Genomic DNA, 4537 nt, shown 5'->3' with positions numbered 1-4537 from the left:
GTCTCGCTGGAGCGCGCACGAATAGTCTGGGAAGGTTACAAGAGCCATCAGAGCTGCTTGCACGGTCCAGGATTAAACTATTAAATCGTACCTGTACCGTTTCAGGAGTCAATTAACTTTTAGGTCTTTATTGAATCAGGCGTTACTTTGCGGAGGTCCATATCAATGAACTAATAGTAAATTGTACAACAAGAGCATAAAACGGGCCATTTTACACAACACGTTCATATATATGGATAGACACGTCGAGGGGATGGGTTTAATGCTCGAGTTTTACACTCTGCTTTTCACTTCGATGGCGAGGAAATGAAATAGTAGAAACAGTGGAAACAATTGTTTACTTACTATGTACCTTTTATTGTTCACGCATTAGTATTATAATTATACATTTAGTTTATTGATTTATTTGGATTGATTTTCAGTTTTATATAAATTAAAAATTATTAAAAAAAAAATTTAAAAACTTTGTTTGTGGCTGTTTACACCTGATTGATTTTACTTTATGCACTAGAGTATAAAAAGTCATTTATGTCGCCTGGACCCCAGCAACACAAACTTTACGAGCATGAAAAGTGAAATAATTTCTTTGCTCACCCGCGACCTAAGCTAAGTTTGTGCAAAATATGCGTGTTCATGCAGTTCCTCCACATCCACACTGTATTGTCACTGTAAGTGTAGTGTGGTGGTGATAGATGGGTTTTTTGATTTGTGTGTGTTCTTACAGTGTGGAGGTGGAGGAACTGCATGAACACGCATATTTTGCATTAAGTAGCTATCATAAGGTCGCGGGTGAGCAAAGAAATCCTTAAAGTTCATATTTAGTTCTATATTATTCTGTCCCGTAACTTTTTCCGGAACGCTGTAATCTGGACATCTATTAGGTCAAAGTAACAGACACCTTCTGGCAAACGTGTACCATCTTAGGCCTCATCTTCGCCTTCCATCAAGCGAGATTGAGGCCAAACGTACGCCTAATTTTATTAAAAAAAAAAAACACAATACAATACCTTACAAAATGTTTGCAATGAACTATTAACATGTTTAGGAAGCAATCCTTAAACTCTTTTAAGGTTTTCTTTTTTTTTTTGTTTACTCTTTTTTCATAACTTCTATTTTTAGTGGATTTGCTGTGCCTCTGCTGGGCACAGACCTCCTTTCAGAATGACTTGGGCAGTAGTTCCCACGCGGGCCCAGTGCGGATAGGGAACTTCACACACACAATTGAATTGCTTCGCAGACTAGTGCAGGCTTCCTCACGATATTTTCCTTCACCGTAAAGCTGGCGGTAAACTTTAAATGTAATTTCGCGCATGAATTTCGAAAAAGTCAGAGGTGCGAGCCGGGGTTCGAACCCATGATCCTCTGCTTGAGAGGCGATAAGTCAAACCACTAGGCCACCACAAAGCTAGTAGTAATCATCATCATCCCAGCCTATATACGTCCCACTGCTGGGCACAGGCCTCCTCTCAGAACAAGAGGGCTTGGGCCATAGTTCCCACGCGGGCCCAGTGCGGATTGGGAACTTCACACGCACCATTGAATTGCTTCGCAGGTTTGTGCAGGTTTCCTCACGATGTTTTCCTTCACCGCATAGCTCGTGGTAAATTTCAAATGTAGTAGTAATAATTACCAACAATGAGCCGCTCGTCGTCGGGCAGATCCTTGAACAGCCTCTTGAAGTCCTCGCACTTGCTCTTGTAGGTCGGATAAAATGCATTGTACCAGCTCTTCTTCTTCGTGCGACCGCCTTCTGAGTTCCTCTGGCCAGCCGACGATACCTGAACAGAAACGTTAAGTTACAATTTAAAAAACCGGCCAAGAGCGTGTCGGACACGCCCGGAATAGAGTTCCGTAGCCATTAGGAAAAAATTAAGTAATATTTTTCTACGGATTTCGTATTTTGCACGGAATGTTCCAAGTTTTAAGTATATTTTATACGTTAGGCTGCTATTTTACTCTTAAACTACTAATAATTCTCAAGAAAACTTAACCGTTATAGTTTTCCTTGTAAGTTTGATATAGTTACTGCCAATCCTGATTTTTTTTTAAATTTTCCACCCACCGGTTAGATTTAGAGGAGGGGGCGACGCTCGATTTTATTGAAATTTGCACTTTAAAGTTGAATATTTTGCAAACATATCACTGAATCAAAAAATCGTTTAGCAACAACCCCTAATGTTTTAAAAGACCTATCCAACGAAACCCACACTACAAGGTTGAGAAAAAAAAACACCCCCACTTTACATTGAATAGATTTTTTTTTTTAATTTTTTATTGGACCATTTTGTCGGCATAGTTTACATAATATATCCATGCAAAATTACAGCTTTCTAGCATTGATAGTCCCTGAGAAAAGCCGCGGACGGACAGACAGACAGACAGATATGGCGAAACTATAAGGGTTCCGTTTTTGTCATTTTGGCACGGAACCTAAAAATGACACCAGTTTTATATATATTGACATGTAATTATTGTGGACGCATAGGTTGCATCTCGACCAGAGATGTGTTGCGAGGAAAGTGTTTTTCAGAACCAATAGAAACGCTTCATTTAACTATCCTAGCGCATCACATCTCTAGTGGAAATAGCTGAGCGGAGCTGAGGTAAATGAAGCGTTTGTATTGGTTCATGAAAAAGACATTCCTCCCAAACACATCCTCGCACATCTCTGGTGGAATCTGAGCCTAAGGCTTATATGCGTCACGGCTGAGTACGAACGGGCGTCCTTACAGAATGAGAGGTCTTGGACTGTACCTAGTTTAGATGTGGGCTCTTTGTGGGTTGGGTACTGCACACGCACCATTAAATTGCTTCACGAGTTTGTGCAAGTTCGAAGTTAAATTGATAGTACCTTTTATTGGGGTGTACCTTTTTGAAGTAGGTTTACTAGGAAGTTTATAACATTTATACATAAATACAAAAATATAGCCGTTGCTAGCCGTATAGTAGTTGATAGTTAGGGGCTGTTTCACCATCCATTGATTAGCGTTAACCGACGGTTAAATGTGATGCCGTCTCCGTCTATTCGAACAAAACAAATAGAGACGGCATCACACCAATTACGTTATGCGGCAGCAGGGGAGCCGACGACGAGAAATAATTTAGAGTTCTTTAAATGCACACATTTAATTCTAAGAATAATTAAAATTTGTTACAAAATTTATTATTAATGAGAGTGTGAAGACGATCAATGTTAGAATCGAATTTTAACTCTAAGATATTTAAAATTAATTATACTAATGAGAGGTTTGAATCCGGTCGATGTTAGAACCGAATTGAAGTAATGCCGAGGTTCCCGTCGTTCGGAGCGTTGACCACCCGCGATGCGATGAGGCGGCCGCAGGTGCACCGGGTGAATCATGTCTTCCGCGTAGTGGATATATGATATTTTAGCGATACTAGTACTCTGCCCCGGCTTTGCGTGTTATATTAGTATTCAGCTATAACACACCTAACCGCCATTTAACACTGATCAATGGATGGTGAAAAAAGCCCTTAAAGTAACAGTTTTTATTTGCTCGAAAAAATTCACTTTCAAATGATGTATACATGACTCGTAAGTTCATTTTACCGCACTAGTGCGTTTTTTTTTCAGTTTTTTTAAATTCTCCATTTTAATAGCTTACAAGCAGAGTTTTAAATGACAAAAATAAATTATATTAAATTACCCTTTGTTCGCTTCGTAACACGACCGCAGCAGGCAGCGAGAGCTCGCTGGAGCTGCCGAGGGACACTGTGTCGGGCCCGAACTCCTGAGGAAACAAGCACAATAGTCATTATACACCAAGGGGAGAAAGGCGCAAATGGCATTGTTCATATTTTACTAATGTACCCAGATTCAAAAACCATTTCGAGGGATAAGGTTTTTTAGAAACTTATATCCTATTGTGATCCAAAAATACTTAAGGTTACAAAAATATAGCCAAAAATATGTTTGACCTTTGTTTGACCTTTCTAATAGTGGTAAAGGAATGAATCCCTTTACCTCAAAAGAGACTCCACAAGTATCTAGGTTTGTCTATGGTATAGGTCACGCAGACATTGATGTCAGTCAGTGAGTCAATTGTCGCTCATATTTATTTGCTTGCCCACTTGCTCGTTTGCCACCCAGTAGAATAAAAAAAAAACTTAAAATTTATTTTCTCAAAGGTTACAATGTTTACTATCAGATTGAATGTGACACTGACATGACAGTTAGCATCTATTGACAACTAGCTAGTTTTAAGGGGGGCTCCTATACAACAAACGTGATTGTTTTGCCATTTTTTTTTTTGCTTGATATTAATAACGACAACAGGTAGACAGTTGAAATATTCACAGAATCCTTAAAATAAAATAAATACTTAAGGGGAGGCTTCCATACAACAAACTTGTTTTTTTTGCCAATGTCTGATGTTGTCAAATAATAAGTAAAGTTGTATGTGTAATGTTGGCGGAGAATGGAGGGGATTAGCTGGACTGAAAGGAGAACTAATGAGGAGGTTTTAGACTTGGTGGAAGAGGAAAGGCGGCTGTTGAGGACGATTGAAAATAGGAG

General features: G+C 39.3%; 1 long non-coding RNA gene across 1 annotated transcript; it reads right to left on the bottom strand.

The window, feature by feature from the left end:
* LOC141433047 (uncharacterized) lies at positions 1 to 3754 on the bottom strand. The gene is made up of 3 exons (XR_012451889.1): positions 3669 to 3754; positions 1631 to 1778; positions 1 to 26 (listed from the first exon to the last, which is right to left on the bottom strand). It is a non-coding gene; the product is annotated as an uncharacterized lncRNA (long non-coding RNA).
* Positions 3755 to 4537: the final 783 nt, after the last annotated feature.

The sequence above is a fragment of the Choristoneura fumiferana genome, chromosome 12 (assembly GCF_025370935.1).
Source record: "Choristoneura fumiferana chromosome 12, NRCan_CFum_1, whole genome shotgun sequence".
NCBI lineage: Eukaryota > Metazoa > Arthropoda > Insecta > Lepidoptera > Tortricidae > Choristoneura > Choristoneura fumiferana.
Note: the sequence above shows the minus strand (reverse complement) of the source record. Positions and strands in the feature narration are given on the sequence as shown.